The sequence below is a fragment of the Dromiciops gliroides genome, chromosome 3 (assembly GCF_019393635.1).
Source record: "Dromiciops gliroides isolate mDroGli1 chromosome 3, mDroGli1.pri, whole genome shotgun sequence".
In the NCBI taxonomy this organism is placed as follows: Eukaryota; Metazoa; Chordata; class Mammalia; order Microbiotheria; family Microbiotheriidae; genus Dromiciops; species Dromiciops gliroides.
Genome location: NC_057863.1, coordinates 571,121,833 through 571,146,249, shown reverse-complemented (window position 1 = coordinate 571,146,249; position 24,417 = coordinate 571,121,833). Strand labels below are relative to the sequence as shown.

At 38.0% G+C, this 24,417-nt stretch overlaps 1 pseudogene; it reads right to left on the bottom strand.

Annotated features, from left to right (window-relative positions):
- Positions 1-14,944: 14,944 nt before the first annotated feature.
- LOC122750370 lies at positions 14,945-15,399 on the bottom strand (annotated as a pseudogene).
- Positions 15,400-24,417: the final 9,018 nt, after the last annotated feature.

Genomic DNA, 24,417 nt, shown 5'->3' with positions numbered 1-24,417 from the left:
ATAACTATTTTCTAAAATTAAAAAATTTAGTGAGAATGTTGTTAATGTTTTATATATTTTTGCAAAATTCTTTAATGTCTGACTTAATAGAAGGCAATTGGGTTCTTATATTTGCATACACATTCAATCTCTTGTGATGTTGGTTTGAAATAGATGAAGAAAATCTCACCTCACACAGATAAGTAATTAGAATTGGAAGAATATTGTTAAGAGTCAAATAATGTTTTACAATTATTATGAAAATAGGCTTGATCTCCCAAACCCCCTCAAAGGTTCTTGGGGGTCTACAGGGGTCCATGGACCATACTTCGAGAATCACTGGTTCAAGGGTACATTACTATATATGGGTCTAGATTGAGTTTCATGTCTTAACCCTATGGTTACCTTGTAATTTGGAGGGGGGTTTGTCCGAGTAATTCATTGTCATCAATAAGTTTTTATTACTTTTCACTTCCATCAGCAATTCATCAAAAAATTATACTGAATAGGACTAAGTCCCAAGGTTCTCCCCTAGGGAATTAATTTTTTGATTGTTATTTTTCTTTTGTGTGTGTTTTTTTGTTTATTTGTTTTTTTAGTGAGGCAGTTGGGGTTAAGTGACTTGCCCAGGGTCACACAGCCAGTAAGTGTTAAATGTCTGAAGCCGGATTTGAACTCAGGTACTCCTGACTCCAGGGCCAGTGCTCTATCCACTTCGCCATCTAGCTGCCCCAATTGTTATTTTTCACTGGAATTAATTCCTAGTCTTACTGTTTTGCCCTTTAACTGACCTATTTTTAATCCATAATTGCTTATTCCTGAAGCTGCTGGGTATACATATAAACATCTTTTTCCTAAAACTTTTCAAAGGAGACTAACTTTTCTGGATGGTCTCTATACTTCAGAAAACTATGGTTTACCTATTCTGAAGATGTACTGTGGTGTTTTGGTTTTGGTTTTGTTTGTTTGATTGATGTTTACTTATTTTATTTTGAAACTATATCTTTCTATCTCATGCAGGCTGAAAGTGAAACAATCATTTATGGGCCTATCCCTGTTGCTGATCAGCACAAAAACTTGGGCCTGCTCCATTTCTAACCTGGGCTAGCTCATCCCAACTTGGGCAGACTGGCAGTTCCCCTCACTCCTAGGCCCCACTCCCAGGGACTCCCCATATCGATGCTGGTCTTAGTACATGCTTCACCCAGTTGGTTGCAGTCCTATTTCACCTTAGCACTCCTCAATTGAAGAGATTCACCAATTTCAGCCCCTCAGTAGCAAAGACTACAGGTGTGTTACACTAATGGCTGGATGCTATGATTTTCTTAAAGATATTTAGTTTACTTTTAAGGTATTATGAGAAGTTTCTCCAAAGTTAAGGAGTATGTGACCTACATGTATGGACTGATATCCTTTATTTTTTTGGTGAGGCAATTGGGGTTAAGTGACTTGCCCAGGGTCACACAGCTAGTAAGTGTCAAATGTCTGAGGCCGGATTTGAACTCAGGTCCTCCTGAATCCAGGGCCAGTGCTTTATCTACTGTGCCACCTAGCTGCCCCTAATGCCCTTTAGAATTGTAACTGTATTCGATGTTCAGGCCATGGCCTAAGCACACCCGCCCCCCAATATGCTAGATTATGTTTGTAGAAAAGTTTCTGAGTGTCAAAATTATGTTAGCTAATTATGATTTTCTCAAAGAAACAATGTATGCATGGAATTTTAAACAAAGAACCTAATGATCAACTTTTTTGTAGAATTGACTAGAAATTTCAGTTAATCAACTAAATAGGCAGACTGTATGCCATAGTGAATAGAGTAGAGGTCTTGGAGTTCAGAAGATACAAGTTCAAATCCTGCCTCTGACATATGCTAGCTGTGTGACCTTAGACAAATCATTCAAACTCTAAGTTCTTTGAGAAAGTCTAAGTGAAGGGGGAAGGGATAGGAATAAGCATTTATTAAGTACTGACTGTGTACCAGGCTCTATATAAATATTATCTAGTTGGCCTTCCCAAAAATCTTGTGAGGTAGGTGCTATTATGATTCTCATTTAATGGTTGAGAAAGCTGATGCAAACAGAGGTTAAGGACTTGCCAAGGATCACACAGCTGATTAATGTCAGTGGCTGGATTTGAACTCAGTTCTTCCTAATTTCATGCCCAGTATTCTAGCCACTGTGCTACCAGCTGCCAAATTGACCTAAATTGGTGGAGTTTCCAATTTGGGAATTGCCTACACTGATAAAAATCACAGGTGCCAAAAAAAAGAAAAAAAAACAGAGAGAGAGAGAGAGAGAGAGTATGAGTGAGCGAGCATGGCATGGCAGAAATTCTTCAATTCCACAAACCTTTATTAAGTATTTACTGCATTCAAGACACCACGCTAGAAACTGGAGCTTCAAAGGCAAAAATGAAAACCAGTCCTTGACCCCAGGAAATTTACATTCTACTGGTAGAATACAACAATTAATCAGATACACATATGTAAGATAATCTGAGGAAGAAGAGGGCATTAGCAAATAGGGGGATATGGACAGCATTTCTGTAAGAAGTGATACCCTTGCTGAGTCTTTAAGGAAATTAAATATTCTACAAGGTGGAGGTGGGAGAAGTGCATTTTAGGCATAGAGGACAGCATGTGAGGAAAGATGGAGATGGAAGCTTGACTACTAATTGTAGGCAATAGCGAAGAGTAAATTTTAATTGGTACATCATAAGGATTTAATAAATGATTATTGACTAACTGATTGACCGTGTATAGAATCATATGACCATGGGGAAAATTGAGAAATTACTCTTTTATCCTAGAGGAAATAGGCAGCCACTGAAGGCTTTTGAACAAGGACAGTGACGTGGTCAGATTCTTGTTTGGGATTGATTATTTTGCTCTCTATATGAAGGATGAATCAGAGAAAAAAGGAGCTACCAGCAAGAAGACCAATTAGGGATCTGTTACAATGGTCTAAGTGAGAGATGATGAGGGTCTGAAACAGAGCGCTGGCTGTTTGAGTGAAGAAAAGTAGACAAGTTAGTTGTTTGTGTATTGTCCTTTGTTCTTGAAGAGGACCAAAATGACATCACCATGTTATAGTCAATTCCAAAGTTCTTCAAAGAGGCCTTCAGAGTGTCTTCCTCTGACCACCACGTGAGTGATTGCCTTGTGTTGAGGTAGACTTCAGAAGAATTGACAACCAATTGAACATGAGGAGGGGAGGAGAGATGAAAGAGTAAAGGGAGGGGGGCAGCTAGTGGCACAGTGGATAAAGCACCAGCCCTGGATTCAGGAGGACCTGAGTTCAAATCCAGCCTCAGACACTTGACACTTACTATCTGTGTGACCCTGGGCAAATCATTTAATCCCCATTGCCTGGCAAAAACAAACAAACAAACAAGAGTAAAGGGAGACCCTAAAGAGATGAATATGGGTGACTATAAAGATGTGCTTCCTTCCATGGAAGACAGTTCATTTAGCAAAGGAAATATAGGTTTAGGGGACAATATAAATGAAATCTATGTTGTAAATGTTGAGCTTAAGATGCCTATTGGATATTTAGGTAGTTACATTCATTAGTCAATTGATGATGTAGAAAAAGATTTGAAGAGAAAGATTATAATTGAAATTCTAGATTTGGGTGTCTTCTTGTGGTGATGATATAGGATCATCCAGAGGGAGGAAGAGAAAAGGAGGAAGGGAGACGCAGATCAAAGCCTTGGGGCACACCCAGCATTTGGGGGCAAGAGATGGATGATAATCCAGCAAAGGAGATTAAGAAGGATTGAGATACCTCCTGGTCTCAAAGGCAGAATTCTCTACTATAGAAGGCTCAAGACTCTAACTCACCACTTTCTGGCTATGCAATTTTGAGCAAATTCATTTAGTTTCTTGACCTCATCTTCCTCAGAAATAAAATATGAGTAATAATGCTTACACTAAGGAGTAATAATTCTTTACAGGGTTGTTACAGGGGTTGAATGAGATCATGTATGTGAAAGCACTTTTAATGCCATGTTTAAAAAAATTTAAGGTATTAGCATCTATGAGTATACAATAAAAGTTTTCTAAAATTTATATGAATCAATTAAACTATGTAATATAGTAATTGATAACCTCAATTTGATCTTATTTTAATAAAGAAGTCCTCTAGAAAATGGCCACATAGGGAAGGGCAGGGGATGGAGGAATGGGATTGTAAGGAAATAGCCAAAGGATCCTTGGGAGAAGGATTGTGGCATAAGCCAGAGAGGGCCCTAGGAAAGGGACTGCAAGGGTCATAGAGAGGTCACTGGGGGACCAGAGTAGGGGGGGAAGGGTATATGGGCCAGAATCAGACTGACTGAGAAATGTTGTATATTCACTGTTCATTGTGAGTGCTATTAAGTACTTATAAAAAGGGGTGTATGGGATATTCAGGGAGGACTACTACCTTTGGTATGAGGGCTTACTAAGTCCTTTTTAAGTTGCTTATCTACCTTTGGTGTCCACTTTCACCCAACTCTCACCTGTGGCTTCAAGGAGTTGTAGCATACTCAGTGGTTACATCCTGGTAAAACTGTCTTGGCAAACAGGCTAAATCAGGTTGAGGGTAACTTATGGGATTCAAACCCATTGGTGGGTAGGTGGAGTGTCTAACCCAAGCATGTGAAAACTTCTCTTGGCGGAATGGGAGGATGAAAACAATTTGTTCCTTCTGCCATGAAGATGGCTGAAGCAGGTGCTTTGAAGTGCTTAGATATTGGTCAGATATTGAAGATGCAAAGATCATCCATTATGTCCTGGGTCATCATCAGTCATCTTGACTTTTGTCTTGCCACTAGACAACTCTGGGAGAGTGAGGCTGTTGACTGTGCAACTCTGCCTCACTTAAATCCAATTCACAGGCAAGTCAAGACATCACCCTGTGATGTCGTTGACCCTTTTCATAAATGAAGGATGAAAAAGAACAACGTATAAAGAAGTGGTGATCCTACTGTTCCACTGAGGAGATTCTCAGTCAACTCTAAATAGAACACAAAGGACTCTGAAGTCCATTTCAATCCTGAGATTCTATGACTCATCTCTTTTGGACCCAGCTTCCTCATCTGCAAAATGAGGTTGGGATAGTTCACCTCTAAAGCCATGCCCATATGGGGACCTATGATTTCATTTAGTATAGGAAATTCCTAGATAAAAATTCCCTCCACCCGAATGCCATTCAGCAACTTCTCTGAAACAAATAGTCTTAGAAGGGGCCCACAGCACTGAGAGGTTAAATAACTTCCACATACTCCATCAGTATGTGTCAGAGGCAAGATGACTGTAGAACTTCCTGGCACCAAGGCTTACTGCTATGCTCGGCTGCCCCTCGTGTCTGGTCCTCAAAATTATGGCTTTGTTTTTGTAAAACTTGTCAAAACTACACATGTTGGATATGGTTCTAGCAACCTTATGACAGATTCTAGGTATTAACATGGGTGTCACTGGAAGCCGTAAGTTTCACTGTGGCAGATTAGTGACCCTGGGTCCTTGAAAGTTATGTTGGGAAGATGTCAGCTCTCACAAAGTCTACCAAGGTAAAAAAGGCTTTGACTACAAGCCTGGTCATGGAATGTGTGTCTGTTAGTTAAGTTCAGAAAGGCCCTTCACCAGAAGCATAACCACCTACTGGTCAATTTGGATGTGGGGGCAGGGGGGGAGCGGTCACAGCAAGTTAAGAAGACAGAATTACCTGACTTTTTTGAACCTCAGATTTCTCATGTCTTAAATTGAGATAATGGTGCCTGTACTATCTACCCCTCAGAGTTAATTTTGCAAAACACTTCACTAATCTTAGTGAAGTATTACGGAAGTGTGAGGTGTGACTAAGGTATAGAGAGGGACTGCTATTCTGTATCAGTGCAGAGAATACCCACATGGAGAGAACCATGGATATATTGAAGCATTGAAATAATTAGTTACATAGTAGATGTGAATCATGGTAAACCAGATGACTGTGAGTCCAAGATTGCCTCAACAAAGAAACTGATGTCATTAGACTATACATACGGTCCCAGCTGTATACTCTAAGCAATATTGGCATTGATCATTGTCACTCAAAAACATTGTACAATGATTACACTAGCTCAAGCACAGAGCTGAAAACAATGTACCACCTGTGCCATGGTCCATTGGTTTCCCACACATAAAAATAACCCAAGAGTTAAAAAGTTTCCTTTCTATGTCTGGTATTCATACCAACACTCCAAAACCTTCTCTATATATGCCTCCCCTACGCCCAGCCAAATCTCTGTGTCTATTCAAAATGTGTGTCCTGATGGACCAGCTCTCTGGCCTGTCCATCTGACCACATTTCATAGTTTCTTTAGACAATTGTCATTGTTTGTCCACCTGGTTTTTCCTCCTATGAATAGTTGGTTTGATCTCTTGAGTTATTATCACCTTATCTAGGATACTCTGTAATATGGAATTTCCATACAGATCCATGAATTTATACTTTAGGATCATCAGATGATAGTCTAGAGGTGGAAGGGAATTTAAAAGTTTCCTAATCAAGCCCACTCATTTTACAAATGAGGAAATGATCTCAGAGAGGTTAAATGATTTGCCTAAGGTCACGGACAATAAGGGGCAGAGCCAGAATTCTAACTCAGCTCCCATGCTTCTGAATCAAATGTGCATTCCACGTGCAATACAGTTTCCCTGTGTGTCCCTATAAGACCAAACAGAACAAATGACGCTCATTTGTCAGTTTGACTAACTCCTGTTTTGTATTAGCTACAATGTTAATATCCAAAATGAAATATTACTTTTAGCAATATATAGGAATGATCCTTATAAAGCTAAAAGCCTCACCTTGTCCTTCTAAGTGTTGAATCAACTGCATTCATAATGGGGGAAAAAACCAAAAACATTGTACATAAGGTTTAAGATATGAGTTCTAGTCTCTGCTTTACCACTCAACTTTCTCTATGATCTTAAGGGACCAAGACTCCAATGAGTCAAGAGACTTTTCCAAGGTCACACAGCTAATCAAGAGGCCAGTGAAAGACTTCTGACTCCAATTGCAGAATTTGTTCCACTATATTGAGAACTGAAATCCAAGCTTATAGTAATAAAATGCTTAATCAAAGTGTCTCTGGTTCTAGGGGGTTGGAGAGATGATGCCTAGGCTAGTTGGCAGGTGCACCTTTTTAACTTTATCTTTTGGAATAACCTCCTTGATAATTCTTTGGGTTCAGCAAACAGTGCTTTAGTGTCCTAGAAAAGGGGACACTGTGGTACAATGCAGTGTTCTAGATCTGGAACTAAAATCTGGAAGACTCAAATCTTATCCTGGCTCTGCCACTTACTATCTGCGTGGCTTTGGGCAAATGATTCAAACTTCTCTGGGTCTCAGTTTCTTCTCATCAAAAAAGTGGGGATTGAATGACATGACCTCTAAGGCCTTTTCCAATTCTAAATCCATGATTCTGTGAATTAGGCCCTGAAATACAAAGAAAATATAGTCATGTTAAGGTCTTTCTGCACTAATGTCCACCAATCCACCCCTCATGATAATTTTTTTTTAAAGATCATAGAACTTAGAGCTACAAAAGACCTTGGAAATCATATAGTCCAACAGATCTTAATGAGAAATAAACCAAGGCACACAGAGATAGTGCCTCTTGCCCATGGTTATAGAGTTTGTGAATAGAAGAACTGAGATTGATTAGAAATATGTTCCTATGACTCAAAAACTGGTGCTTGTTTATAGAATGCAAATAGTCTCAGTTATTTTTATTAACCAATTTTTCTGTCCTCATAATAAAAGCAAAACAGCTGGAGGTCTTCAGCCAGATGTGGAGGTGACTATTTGTTGGAGAGGGTGGAGAGGAGATTCAAGCTTTAAGTAGAGGGTTAGACAAGATGACCTCTGGGGTTCCTTCAGTTCTGTGGTCCAGTATTTCCTGAAGGTATAAAACCTGAAGGAAGATAATGACCCAGAGATATTGAAAATGTTTTTGTCCTTGATAATGGCCAATGACTGTGCTTCCAAAGAAGGATCTATGCCCTTAGAAATGTTCACATCATTAAACAGAAATGCTCATTCCAGGGTGAGTTTCTGCTTTCGAAGCTCTAGGGGTTGGATACATGAGTCACCCTGTAGGATGCCATTCCAATTGGTAGGAAAGGGCTTTTCCTTCAAATAAATTTCACTTTCAGAGAAGGCTTTAAAGCACATTACCCATAGGGCCATGAAATGTTTGGCTCTGCGTAAATCCTCCCACAGCCAAAGGAAGCATCCTGATGGATCCAGAAAGCTTTCCCCAGGTCCAGGAAATTCTTAGCCATAGTGGCTGAGGAGTGATCTGGTGGAAAGACTTCTTCATTCCCTTTCTCACAAGGTCCTTTTGAGGGAACATATAATAATGGGAATTAATCAGCTAGAACCAAACCATGCACTGAGTTCCTCAGCACAGCAGGGCTTCTACTTGCCTCCCCCATATGTCACCATGGCAGCTCGTCCTCCACAGCTTTCCCTAATGGGTTTTCCTTAAGTCTCCTTTTGCCTCCTCATTTCATGGAATAAAGAAATAACGCCCATCAGCCTCAGCACCAGCAGATGTTTTAAAGGGAAATGCTTTATCTGGTATCCAATATGTCTCCCTTTCCCTCTCTCTCCCTGCCTCCCCAAGTCCCAGTGGTAGCTATAGACTTTTGAAAAAGAAATCACAGAGGATGAGATGTGTTTTGTTTGAGACAATAAGCCTTGCCTAAGGCAGTATGGTATGGGGGTGGGAGGACAAGAACTCTACACTTAAGGCTGGGAGATCTGAGTTCTAGACCGAGCTCCATTACTTACTGGGCAAATGACCCAAGCTTAGCCTCAGTTTCCTTCTCTTGAAAAAAATGGGATAAAGATTTTCCCAACTCAGCTCATGAGTTTATTGTGAGGATTAATGAGATAATGTGTAGGACTGATATGATAATATATTCATGTGTGTGAAAGCATTTAAAGCCATAAATTACACAGAGCAAATTACAACCAAAACCAGTGCTCCTACTGACTTTCCTCACCTAAAGTCATTTAATTGATCCACAAAAATGGGATCTTGGGGGAAGCTATGTAGGAATTGGGCAGCTCCACATCAAAAGATTCATAAATTCATAATTTATTTCATATTTTAAATTTAATTCATATTCATAAATTCAGCTAAAATTCAGAAGAAAGAAACTTAAAGTTGTTTTTTATAAGGAACTCTAAAAGGGCTGGGCTAAGCAAGATTGGTCAGATAAACAACAGATTCAACAGAAAGCCACCTAAGGTATATAGCTGGCAACCAGAAAATGAAAGGAGGAGAAGGTAGATAAATTGTACTGGATTCAGCAAATTTATTAAGTAACTACTATGTGCCAGGCCCTGTGCTAGGTACTAGGGAAACAAGGAGAAATATGATGAATAGACCCTGGCCTGGAGGAACTTACATGTTTCCTAGGAAAGGGGGAAGGGGAAATATGACATACATACATACATACATATATATATATATATACACACACACATATATATATGTATGTGTGTATGTGTGTGTATATATGTGTTTATGTGTATATATACATATATTACATACATACATATACATACATACATACATACATATATATATATATATATATATATATATACCTAAGTAGATTCTACATAAATTCAGGAAGGAGAGAATGCCAATCCATGGAAAAATCAGGGGAAACCTGAGGTGGCACCTGCCCTGTGATTTGAAATGAGTGAGGAATTCTATAATGTGGAGATGAAGAGAAAGGGCACTATGGAAGAGAAAGGAGTCACTATGGAACATTGTGAGAATAGGGAAATGCTAGCAGGCCAGTTCAACTCTAAGTAGTGTGTGAGGGGGAATAAAATGTAATAAGCTGGAGAGGTAAATGGGAGCCAAATCATGGGCCCATTTAACAATAGCAGCCGAGGTGTCTGTAGTTTAGCCTCATGGCAACAGAGAACCATTGTAGATTGTTTAGTAGGGGAGATCTGAATTTGGGGACAGTGTTTTGGCAGCTCTGTATGAAAGGTAGATTGAGAGGGCAGAGATTAGGAACAGGAAGACCAATTAAGAGTCTGCTGCAGTTGTCCAGGTGAGTACGGTTATGTGGGCCTGAATTATAGTAGAATTTGTCTCTAAGACAAGAAGCAAAGAATTTAGTGATATCTTGGAACAGAGGCGAGAAAAGGGGCTGACTCTTCCCTCCAGAAATCTATACATTAAAATGCAGCTCAAAATGAAAACTCTCAGATGGATTTTTTTAAGAAAATATATGGTTCACGGCAGGGAAAGGGACTGTCTCCCTGTAGATAGGGAGCATTGGAAAGAGACTGAGACCTAGCATAAAATGTGGAAAGGAGAGATTGATGACCAATAGGCATATAGTTGCTAAAGAGTTGAAAAACATTTGGGCCTCACTACAATCTTGGGATGTGAATGCTACAGGTATCATCCTCTTTTTACAGATGAGGAAACTGAGGCTTAGTGACTTGTCCGTGCTCACAGATCTTTCCTGATCCCAAATCCAACACTCTTCCTACTACCCCAGGCTCATAAGAGCATGGGCCTAGGGGTCCAGGAGCCAAATTTTCTTAAACTGCTCTTTTAAAGAGACCATAGATCTGTGGTAAAAACAAATGGGATGGTGACTTTAAACTTAAAGAAATTGTGCTAAAAGTTTTACTTTTTTAAAAAATCTGAGACTTTTTTTTAAGTTGTGCATCCAGTGGGTATTTCTCCCCACCCCAGGCCCCCAGGCCTCTGTACTGATACCTAAGACTGGAAATAATTTGGCCTTATTATTCAGCTTGATGTCTGGGTGTTTTTGTTTCTTTTTTTTTCTTTTTTTCCTTTTTTTCAGGACAATGAGGGTTAAGTGACTTGCCCAGGGTCACACAGTAAGTGTCAAGTGTCTGAGGCCAGATTTGAACTCAGGTCCTCATGAATCCAGGCCCAGTGTTTTATCCACTGTGCCACCTAGCTGCCCCTTGATGTCTGTTTTAACCCCATTCTTTCATTCCAACATGGACCCTACCCTCACGATAATATGGGTTTTCTTGGCAACTCAAGTTCCTTCAAGCTCCTTTTTGTGAAACAAATAGATTTTCTTTTTTCATTTTTTGGCTGGAGGTTAGTAAGACCTTCCCTGTATCCTACTTGGCAAAGCTTATTGGCTCACCACTGGTTCCACATATTAGTCCATGAATTAAGGAGAATATATGATATTTTGGGGGCAACTAGGTGGTATAGTGGATAGAGTACCAGGCCTGGAATCAGGGAAATTCATCTTCCTGAGTTCAAATCTGGTCTCAGACACTTACCTGCTGTGTGTCATTTAACCCTGTTGGCCTCAGTTTTCTTATCTGTAAAATGAACTAGAGGGGTGGCTAGGTGGCGCAGGTGGCCTGGGATTCAGGACTACCTGAGTTCAAATCCGGCCTCAGACACTTAACACTTGCTAGCTGTGTGACCGTGGGCAAGTCACTTAACCCCGATAGCCTCATTTAAAAAAAAAAATGAACTAGAGAAGGAAATGGCAAACCACTTCATTATCTTTGTCGAGAAAACCCTAAATGGAGTCATGAAGAGTTGGACATGACTGAACAGCAAAAATATGGAATTTTGTTTGGCACTGTGATTCCTGGCCTGACCCCAACATTTTGAACCCCACTCATGTATGACATGAAAAATGTATCTAAACTACTTAGCAGTCTTGAGACTACTTTCCAAAGGGAGGATAGAAGATGAAATCAGGTGAGTGCAAGGGGAAAAACAATGAGATAAGAAATCATGGAACTCCTTTATGTCTAAGTCTGGTAAGATGAAAACAGAATTAATTCTGAGACTGTATTGTATGGCATTTACAAAGGATATATCATAAAGGGAAGGGCAGGACCTAGAAAAGGGAATTTTTGTAACCAAGCACCATTACAAAAAAAAATGCTCCTAAACAAAGGTGCCTCTTCTTTGGAAAGGAAGACCTCTTTCATTGGAAGTTTACCTAGCTTACATTAGTCTGCATGTTGGTCTCAAAATGCTTTCCATGCTATTATAGCTTTCTATGAGAAAATAAGCTTATTGAGCACAAGGACACTTCTTTGCTTTATTTTCTGGCCACGGAGCCTAGCAATCCGATTCAAGAAACATATGTTAGCTTAAACCAATCTTCTTCCAGGTGGCATAGTGGTAAAAACACTGACTCTTGTAATAAAGGACTGGGGTTCAAATCACACTTCTGATACTTACTACCTGAATGACCTTGAACAAGTTATTTAACCTCTCTCAGATTCAGTTTCCTTCTCTGAAAAGTGATGGGATTAAACAAGATGGACTCTGAGGTCCCTTCCAATACTTGGCCTATAATTCTTTTTAGTGACTAACATGCCCATCAAGGAAGCCCATTCCTAAATGAATGCTTAACACAGCAGGAGATATCATTAAGTCCTGCCTTGCTCTGCTTTCATAAAATTTAGAGCATCTGGAAGTTCTAAAAGTGACTTTCTCTTGAATTACTACCTCACAGACTTTTCTCCCGGATATGAAGAGGCCAATGTCTACTAAATCAGATGGAGGGATTGAAGTCATGTCAGGACCTTGATCACTGGTTGCCTCAGAAGAACTTGGGTCAGGGCAGTGCATTATTAACTGAAAGAAGCATTCCACTGCTGTGCCAATGCTGATGTTGTCATTGACCAGACATTTCTGAAGAAACCAAGTTATTGCTGATACAGTCTAAGTCCCTGCTGTAGAGCCTTTTGTTAGGGTCATTATGAGAGTACATAGCAAACTGATCTATGCTGCTATCTCTCAGGAACATTGTTCCCCAAGACAGCTGACTATAGGGCACCACCCCTCAGTTATCTTTGCTGGGCATGGGAATAATAGGCATGTAGAACTGATTTTCCATGGTTTTCTTCACTGTTTTCATAGCACATGCTTCCATTTAGCTACAAAAATGTTGTTATTTTTTAATTAAATTTCCCTTGAAATACACATGGGTTTAAATTAAGGAGAAAAGTATTGAGAAAATAGAAAGATTTTGATAGAAAGACTTGAAAATCAATCTCTAGAGGTCTTGTGAACCTGGCTATTGCAGCTGAGTTTTTCCTTCCTCTGGTTGTCCTCAGTTTGGATCAAATTTAGGCCAAAAGTTTGGGTGAGCTCTAATTTGATCTGAATTGCATGGAATTGCCATAGAATCTTAGAAGGAATCTTAGAGAGGGGGCGGCTAGGTGGCTCAGTGGATAAAGCACCAGTCCTGGATTCAGGAGTACCTGAGTTCAAATCTGGCCTCGGACACTTGACACTTACTAGCTGTGTGACCCTGGGCAAGTCACTTAACCCCCACTGCCCAGCAAAAAAAAAAAAAAAAGAAGGAATCTTAGAGTACTTCAGGCTATCATTCATTGGTACTAGTTCTGCTTTCTGAGGCCAAGTAAAAACAAATCGAATCCTGCTTCCAAATGATTATCCTTCCAGTAGCTGAAGAACACAATCATACTACTGTCCACTCCTCATAATCTTCTCTTCTTCAAACTAAACATCCTTCCTTCTATTAATTAGTTCTATTATGAATTGATTTTTAGTCTCCTTATTAACATAGTCAAGTCACCTTCCTATACTTGTGCTACTTTCTTCTGGTGGTTCCCAAAACAGTCCAAAACTTCAGGAATGTCCTGAATGGGGTGGAATGCAATGAGATTATCATCTCTAGGACTCTAACCAGGTATTCTTGTATCGGGTAAATTCCATTGACTTGGTCATAGGTTGGGATAGTAGAGCACCTTATGTGCAAGGAGGAATCAGGATTGGACTTGACTCAACACACGCCCAAGTCACTACTCATCTTGGGTATCCTTTGGGAATGGTATAGTGAAGGTCCCAGGTTAATGGCATCACATGATGTAGTAGAGAAGAATAGGATAGTTTTCCCTTTATGCTAGGAGAGGAGGAAGTCCATGTCCCCATGGCATGTCACTGAACCCTTGATCTGCCACCCCCCCAAAGGAGAAAATGGGGACATAGAAATGAGAGAATATGGACCTCTGAAGAGGGGCATGCAACAGCAATGGAACCTTAGAGAGGCAGAGGTCAAGGACCAGAGAAGGAGCAGGAGCTCTCCCAATATATGGTGCCTACAAAGAAACACAAGGTACAGGGACAGTCAAGTCAAGACCATAAGCATTTAGCAAGCTCTTCCTATGTGCCAAGCACTGTGCTAAGCACTGGGAATATGAATACACGAAGAAAGATAGTTTCTTCCATCATGGAGCTTACAATGTAATGGGGAAAGATAATACGTAAAAAAAAAAAATTGAAAGGGATTGGTGGGTGGTGGCGGAGGGAAAAAATATTTACAAAGGCCATGGTGAAAAAGTCCAGAGAGTCAGGAGTAATGCCCAAAGAATAAAGACCATGGTTCAAATCCCAGTGTAGCTACCCTTTCTGCTCCTTGTTGATGCTCTTGGGCAAACTCAGCTGTCACTCTGTCACAGTTATGACTCTGATCATCTAACTCATAACTGTTACTAGATCACATTTGTATAACATTGAATAGCTAGCATGATGATTGCTGCATTAAAACCCCTGCAAAGTAAGCAATGCGAATAGCATTATCTCTATTGTACAGATGTGAAATTCAGAAAAGGTAAGTGACTTGTTCAAGGTCACAAAACTTATAAAAATTAGAATCAAGGCCCAAACCCAGTTCTTCTGTTTCCAAGTCCAATACTCAATCCATATACCTCTCCATGCTACTTTTATCAATTTGTCAATTAATTAAACATTAATCACTTTTATTAATAAAAATATTTTATTAAATATTAAAATATTAATTTTGATGATTAAATTAAGTTTTTTTTATTAATTCAATTTAACATCACATTAGGTGTTTTGGGTTTTTTTTGGTAAGGATAAACATATTTTCACTTTTATTTGCATAGTAATGTCCCATTTACTCCCGTGCTATAAGCTTTTGTGTCTTCAGTTTCTTTTGGGATATCTTTTCCTTTTGAGCAACCTCCTCTTCTGGTTTAGGAACAATTTGTTCCTTTTCAGTCAATATCATCTCAATATGTCAAGGGGAACTCCTGTATGGGTTGATTCGACCCTGAGCCCTGTAAGTACGCCATGGCACTTTGGGGGCCTTGTTAACCTGGATATGCCCAATGACAAGAGAATGCAGATCCAAACCCTTCAGTTCAGCGTTACTTTCTGCAGCAAGAACTCAGCACTCTTTTTGAGACAACAACCCTGTGTCCAACCCCACTGCTTGGCCTGGGCACACCCACCAACTCCACCATTGTATCCATGGAAGGGAACACATTGTTTCTTCAATGTGACATCTTTCAAATACTTGGTAGCTTTTCGGATGTGCATGCCTTTGATAGCTTGGGCTGTCTCACAGGTATTCTTTTGTTTTTTTGTTTTTGTTTTTGTTTTTTTTTGCAGGGCAATGGGGGTTAAGTGACTTGCCCAGGGTCACACAGCTAGTAAGTGTCAAGTGTCTGAGGCCAGATTTGAACTCAGGTACTCCTGAATCCAGGGCCGGTGCTTAATCCACTGCGCCACCTAGCCGCCCCCTGTTTCACAGGTATTCTTGAAGTGCACCTGGAGATTTGAACCCCTTGACTTGCATGATTTTGTGGGGTTCTCTGGATCAAGGGAGTACCTCACCATTTTAAATGATTACCTAGGACAGCTCAAGGGAAGAGCACATTAGGTTTTTTTTATTTATATAATTATGTATATCACTGATATATTGATATTTCATTGATATGTATAGAAATATCAATAGCTCTATTAAATATATTGTTAAATATATCTATTGAACTTATAGTCTACAAAAACCTCTCTGTTTCTTCACAAGTTTCTAATGAACCATATCTACCCCCATCCTGTACTTATGCAGTTGATTTTTTTTTGGCAGGGCAATAAGGGTTAAGTGACTCGACCAGGGTCACACAGCTAGCAAGTGTCAAGTGTCTGAGACCGGATTTGAACTCAGATCCTCCTGAATCCAGGGTCAGTGTTTTATCCATTGTGCCATGTAGTTGCCCCATATGCAGTTGATTTTTAACCTAAGTGTAAGAATTTATATTTAGTTCTATTAAATTTCATTTTGGACTTAAATGGTTGTTCAGGTCTGTCAAGAACCACTGAAATCCCAATTCTATCCCCCAATGGACTAGCTATCCCTCCCAGCTTGGCATCATATGCAAATCTGATAAGCCTGCCATGAATTTTCATTCAAATCATTGATAAACATTTTGATCACACTAGGACAAAGTGAAGAGCTAATATCACAGCATTAATTGATACTGTTGCCCAACTATCTCTGAATCCATTTAATCATACTATCATTGGATTCACATTCTTCCATCTTGTCTACAATTATATTGTGAGACTTTGTCAACTGCCTTGCTGAAACTACATCTATAGCATTGCCCTGATGGATCAGTCTAGTAACCCAATAACCAGGGAACTGCGGATATACCAGCATAACTGACTACATGAACCCATGCTGGCTTGAAATAATCACAGTCACAATCACTTTACTCAGTGCTTACAAACTATCTGTTAAATAGAACATTCTAGAATTTTTTCCAGGAATTTACATCAAATTCTTCTGTTAATCATTTAAAGACTGCCTTCTTCCCCTTTTCAGGTCCTAAGGGACTTTTCCTTTTCTTTATGATTCTCAAAAAATCATTGCCATTGACTCAACCATCAAATCTTTCAGGTCAACGGTCTTCTGGGATATAATTCATCGAGGCCAGGTGATTTCATAAGTAACATTATAACAAAGATAACACTGATAGTCATATGTGGAGCCCTTCTCTTGCAAAGGGAAGACCAACACTCCATAGAAGTGGGGGGGGGAAAGTTTGGCTAAAGATCTCCAGTGATTTGGTAACCAGACATTTCTCTTAGGCATTAGAAAGCTTGTTTTTTGTTGTTGTTGTTGTTTGTTTGTTTTTAAATCTGAGTTCTATCACTGAAAATCTCTCAGACTGAAATAGACTATGAGTTTTTCTTGGGTCTCTCTCCACTTCTGTTGAGCATAACTCCCAATGAAGTAGTACCTCTACAAATAATACTGACAAAGTGTCCCTGGCTGCCACTGCCCAGGAAAGTATTATCCTTTTATTCTGCCTTAGTTTTTTCTCTTAATTAGTGAAGCAAATTATATTCGTTCATTAATAATAGTTTCTACCAATAACTTCTAGTCTTTCTATAGGCTTTTAGGTTTATAAAGCTGTTTACAAACAGAATTACATTTGATCCTCACAACAACCCTGGGAGACAAACACTACTACTCTGCCTCTTTTACAGATGAGGTAAACAAAGGTTAAATAAATAGTCTACAGCTTATAAGTGTCTGAGGCAAGATTTGAACTAGATTGTCTTGCCTCTAGTCCTAGCTCTTTATCCATTGTGCCACCTAGCTGCCTTGTTATTTCTTTTTTTATATAATAAACATTTTTATATATAGTTTGGGGCTCCATATTTTATCCCTCCTTGCCTCCCTCCTTTGTCCCCTCTCACAGGTGGTAAGCAATCAGATATGGGTTATATATGGGTAATTATGTAAAACATCATATTAGTCATTTTGTACAAGAAGACAAATAAAAGAAAAAATGAAAGAAAGTGAAAAATAGCCTACTTCAGTCTGTATTCAGTCAATATCAGTTCTTTCTTTGGAGGTGGATAGTATGCTTCATCAATAGTCCTTTGGGATTGTCTTGGATCACTGTGTTGCTGAGAATAGTTGTCATTTATTTTTTGGAGGGTAATGAGGGTTAAGTGACCTGCCCAGGGTCACACAGCTAGTAAGTGTCAAGGGTCTGAGGCTGGATTTGAACTCAGGTTCTCCTGAATCCAGGGCAGGTGCTCTATCCACTGCACCACCTAGCTGCCCCATAGTTAAGTCATTTATAATTCTTCATCAAACAATATTGCTGTCTCTGTGAATAATGTTCTCCTGGTTCTGCTCACTTTGCTGTACATCAGTTCATACAAGTCTTTCCAGGCCTTTCTGAAATCATCCTGCTTATCATTTCTTAGAGCACAATAATATTCCATTACAATCATATACCACAGCTTGTTTAGCCATTCCCCAACTGATGAGCATTCCTTTGATTTCAAATTCTTAGCCACCACAAAAAGAGCTGCCAGAAATATTTTTGTACAAATAGGTCTTTTTCTCTTTTTGGAGATGTCTTTAGGATATAAACCTAGCAGTGGTATTACTGGATCAAAGGGTATGCACAATTTTATAGCCTTTTGGGAATAGTTCCAAAGTGTTCTCCAGAATGGTTGGATCTTTTCAGCACTCCACCAACAGCGGATTAGTGTCCCAGCTTTCCCACATCTCTTCCAACATCCAAAATTTTCCTTTTTTTATATTTGCCACTCTGACAGGTGTGAGGTGATACCTCAGAGTTGTTTTAATTTCCATTTCTCTGATCGATAGTGTTCTAGAGCAATTTTTCCCTATAATTATAGATAGTTTTAATTTATTTGTCTGAAAACTGCCTGTTTATATCCTTTGACCATTTATCAATTGGGAAATGACTTGTATTTTTGTAAATTTAACTCAGTTTTCTATATAATCGAGTGCCTTGTTATTTCTAACAAGATCAACAAAAATGTCTGGGCAGAAGTTAATCCTAGGCTTTTAAAACTTCTACTATTTTCAATATTTGCTCAACTAAAACATGGTTTACCTTTTTATTGAAAGTAAAGCTTAAAAGAAGAAAGAAAATATTTTTATCTCTAAAACACTGTAATTATTGAAAGTAGTCAAGAAAACTAGTGGGGAAATGTAGATCTAAATGGACACTTAAATAATTGTATCCAGAATAATGAGTGGTCAAAGAACAAATCATAGAAAAAACTGACACTATATGAAAGGGATGAATAACAATGAGACTTCACACCAAATTATAATGACTGTACCTGAAATGGTCCTCAGAAGAAAAATGTGAATATTCTGTGTGATGCTAGTAGCTTCAATCTGAACAGATTAAATGAGATGTCAGTTGCAAAAAAAAACCTAAAAATAGATAAAAGCAAAGACATTGATTCTGACTAGCACCACTTTAAAAAAATTTATAAGAAGCAGTCACCACAAAAATAGAAAAAGTCCAGAGACAACCTCAGCCAGAAAATACTTCACTTCTTTGCCAAATGCAGAGTATAACCAAAAGGAACATGAGTTTATAGTACTAGCTCATTAGCAAAACATTATGGAAATGGATCATGGAAAAACATTAGTATCCCTGAAGGAAATGACAAAGATCAACTTGCAAAATGCTAAAAACAACAATAAAAATAGAAGAAGCCCTTAATACCTTGGGTGTCTCTTCTATGAAGTATTTGCAGAAAAAAAATATGGGCAAGATTCACAGAAAAAGAGACTTGGAGGGTTTTGCAACCCACTGGAGGGACACTAGTGAAATCACAGATCCTCAGAGGTTTGGAGGGATAGGCATTGGTTTCCAGGACCTTGCAATCCCATATACATACCATCACCTATCATGTGAAAAAACTGACATTTTCTTAAAGAGCACAAAAACAATGCCAATACAAAATGCATAAAGTGCATTCTGCTCCAACAAGATTGGTTAGACCTGGCCTTTGTACATGATTATTTCCATAGCAATGCTATGGGGATCACTTACTATAGATTGCAAATGACACCCCTCAAGGCACTGAGTGGAGAAGTGCTCTGAATAACTAAATCAGTGAATTGGGGAAATTATCAATGACATGGGAGATTACAGAATTCTTGGCACTCCATGATGGATCTATCATCACAAGAATCTGCTGTTTTTAATCATACTTTTTATGCCCTCATAAGTTGTACTGTTTTACTGAAGCTTGAGCCTGGAGTAAACTACAAGACTGTGGGAGGAATAGCATCACTAAAAGAGAACCCTGATAACAAAAGTAAAATGCTTAGGAACAACCCAGCTAAAGTGTCAGGACCAAAGCATATGGCAATGCTGGAAATAGAAGCCTCAAGTGGGTAGCAAGAAAGGGGTCCCTATGCATTTAATAACTGACACATCTAAGGGACCAAATATTTTCGAGAAGAATTCTAAAAGCAGAATTATGGGCTATATAGCCTGTTAGAAAAATGTGTATACAGAAAATAGTTGTATATCAAATTCCATGTAGAAAGGTCAAATAAATTGTTGGGTTTTAAAATTTTGCATATTCTGTAGGCTACGTTTCCAGGAAAGTACAAAATTGTTAGTAAACAAGCTGAAATGGGGATTTGCTTAAACAAATTTTGAATAAAAAAAGGAAAGAAAAGGAGAAGAGAAGATGGGGACATTTAGGGGATGTAAAAGAGGTCTGTAAAGAAATTACTATGTGATTTTTTTAGATGCTCTATTGTGTTTGAAATGTCTCCTAAGAGAGGAAAAAAGTATATCCACTTAAAGAAGCTTCCTCAAAAATCCAGCATTGGAAGTTGCTGAGAACAGTTGAGCAAAGTTAATGAATAATCTTAGATTTGTATATAAATATCTGTACATCATGGGAAAGGAGGTATAAAGGAGTTAGGAATAAGTGGCATGACAATATGCAATCAAAAAGGCCCCTGATAAGGAAGTAGTCCCAGAGGCGAAATGTCAGATACACATGTGGTCACCTAGTTAGTTCATTTTTAAATAAAAGTCCAAGTAAAGATCTAGTTTAGGGAGAGTCAGCAACTTAATCCAAGATGAAAATCACTTGAAAATCAGGGCTTCATGAGATCTTAGTTTAGTAACTACAGTTAAAAGGTGGTTACTACTTAAAGTGGGCTGTCTCAAAGTAAATGCCCATTGACTGGGGAATGGTTAAATAAATTGCAGTACATGAATATAATACAATGTTAACATGTTACTGTGCTGTAAGAAATGATAACTATAATGAATACAAAGATGTATATAAAAACTAACTTGAATAAATGCAAAGTGAAGAAGAATCAAGAAAACAATATACACAATGACTGCAATAATGTAAATGAAACAACAACAAAGGAAGTGAAGAATTAATGTCGCCAAATTAAGGAGAATAAGTTTGACTTCAAATAAGAGATATGAGAATTCCACCCCACATATGCATGAATCTATTGGAAGGAAGAGGGTCTACAGGTGTGCAACATTGCAAATAATATCAATTTTTTTCAATGTATTGATTGATTTTGCTTATTTTTCTCTCTTCCTCTTCTTTTAAAATTTTTTTCTTCTTATTATTATTATAAGAAACAACTCTCTAAGAGGAGGGGGGAGAAATGTAGGGAATGTAAAAAATAAAATTCATTTATAAACCTTATCATTAAAAGATTAAATGACCCTTTTCATTCTAAGTCCTGACACCTGAATTACCATGTAGCTCTTCATGGGCTTAGATTCTGAGTGACTTTTCCATATCAAAACTACAAGTGTTTTTTTTTTTTTTCTGAAAGTCGTGGGTAAGTTTTAGGTATTAATGGTCTTACTTAGAATAAGAAGGAAAACTAAGTTTAGTTCATCAGTTATTGATAAAAGAAGTTGAAAATGAGACTGAAATTAATCTATACCTGGATATTTGTGTTTATTTGATCTTATTACAAATGCATGTTCTCTTCAAGTTAATATGTATAAATAATGAACATTTACCAATATTTATTGTTTTACTTAACCAATAACCAATCTTTAACCACCATTCTAATAAAGATAAAACTACAAGTGAAAAAGTTGTCACTGAATTATTTGTCATCAATTCCCAGAGAAAGACTATTTCAATTCAATTCAACAAGCATACTATTCATCTCCAAAGAAAGAACTGATATTGATTGAACACAGACTGAAGCATGCTATTTTTCACTTTATTTCTTTCATTTGAGTTTTCTTTTACAAAATGACTAATATGGTAATGTTTTACATGATTGTCCATGTATAACCTATAACTGATGGCTTACTGCTTCAGGGAGGGGGGAAGGGAGGGAGGGAAGGAAGGCTAGAATTTTGAACTCAAAATTTAAAATAAAAATGTTTATTAAAATAAAAAGTTTAAAATAAAGTTAAACTTTTAAATATAGTTATGATTATGTAAATTATGTGAAAATTATGTAAAGACATGAAAATTATGGGATTTTTTTGCAAAATTATGTTTTAAAATTAATATAAATTTCATCTGATAACTAATAACTGGAGTCAGAGGATCTGTGCTCAAATCCTGGCTCTGATAACTTTCTGCCTAAAAAAAAACTAAAAAAAATAATAACTTACTGCCTCTTTGAACTTGAACAAGTCACTTCCCCTCTTTAGATCTGTTTCCTCTTCTGTAAAATGAGATGATCTTTATGGCCCTTCTCATTTTATGATTATATTATCTCTTTGAGAATATCCAATTAACCTAAATCGATCATTCTCTGGACATCTTAGTTAAAAAGAAATTTACTATATTTATATGCACAGGAAAAGAAACAAAGTCTTCAAAGATTTTGTATTTTCAAGACTCTCTTCATGTTCCCATATCATATACAAAAACATTGGCTCAGTGAGGGAACTTGTGGTTCATTTCTTAGACTTGAAGGAGCAGGTGTTGTCAGAAATTGTGTCTATATTTCTTGTGAAGAAAGTAGGCTCAGATTTCTTTTCTAATCATGGAAAAGATGGTACATTAATATGACTACTACCCTCCCTTTCTGGAAACTGCCAAGCAATCAGATGCATGAAACAGGCATTCAGGAGGCATGAAGTCATGGTTAAAAGTCCCAAGCATTCTAGCAATGAAGCTCAAAGACTTATGTCAACCTACAAGTTCAAACGAGTTTTTTCCAGTCCACTCTGTCCCTAGTAACCTGTGCCCAAGGACTACTGAAAGACACTTCCAAAAATTCTTATATGTAAAAGGCATCAGTTGGGACAGCTCCAAGAAAATGCAACACCCACACAGGACTGTTTATGGATGAGACTGGAATACATACAAAATACTTTGGGAGATGAATTGAATTTTTTTGATTCATTGATGGAATGTAAAAAGCTCTACTAAATGAACAGGACATTCAGTTCTAACTGAACAGTAACCAAGAGAAATAGGAGTTCTTCCTTCTGTTACTCACTTCCAATTCCTGGGAGATGAGGGTAGGTGAAAGGGAATAAGAAAAGGGAAGTCCTTACAGGAAGATCAGCATTTTAGTCATTCATTCTGATCATGTACATAGGAAAAGAGAAGGTGCCAAAGTAAATGTTCACCATAACTTATAAAAATTGGAGGCAAAAAAGACAAGCAGATCTCAATTTTACATGAGTATCATGCTATGGATACTAAATAGTATCATAGAACTAGATAATGGGGGTCTAGAACTAGAAGGAAACTTAGATTAGAGATCATATAGCCTAACCATTTAATGTTAACAGATGAGTAAAGTAAGGCCCATAAAGAGTAAGTGACTTCTCCAAGGTCACAAAGAGTAGCATACATCAAAACTAGGTTTTCAAACCAGATCCTCTAACTCTATTACTATTTTTATTTTCTTTTATACATAGTTTACCTTTTTATAGCACTTTCAAGTTTTGCAAAGTGTTTTTCATATATACATAAGTTCTTTTGATCCTCACAATAACTCTGGAATATGGCTGTTATCTCCATTTTATAGTTGAAGAAACTGAAATTTAGGCAGATTAAATGACTATCCCAAGGACACACAGCCAGTGTCTTAGGCAGGATTTGAACCCAGGAGATTTTTTTACTCTAAGTTCAGAGCTTTACCCATTACTCTACCTCTCTCACAAGTATACACACAGACAGAGAAAGTGAAGTTTGGAGTTATGATGAAGTAAAATCTAGTCAGGTTAATCTAACACCTTTAATAGCCTCCATAATTGTTATATATCATCCATTCAACACATATTTACAAAAAGGCAATTGCTTTGAATAACTGATACTGTTTAATATGACTTTTTTTTTTTTTGCGGGGAAATGGGGGTTAAGTGACTTGCCCAGGGTCACAGAGCTGGTAAGTGTTATTGTCTGAGGCCAGATTTGAACTCAGGTACTCCTGAATCCAGGGTCGGTGCTTTATCCACTGCACCACCTAGCCGACCCTTAATTTGACTTTTAAACATTCAACTCAAATCAATAGTTTTTCTCTGTTCCCTTATTAGTCCTCCAGTATCTGTAATCAGTGTTAATGTCCATCTTTTGCCCTGGTGCTACTCCCATGTTAATTTTCAAAATAAAAGACCTGGCTCTGCACTAACTAGCTATGTGAACTTGAGGAAATCACAACTTCTCTGAATCTCTGTGTTCTTATCTATAAAATGAGGTAATCATATTAGATAGTTTCTAAGGTCTCTTTCCGCACAATATCTATGATTTTGTGATTTTTTTTTGATCGAGCTCTCAAATAACCTGCCCTGCTCATCCTGCCCCAAAGTAATC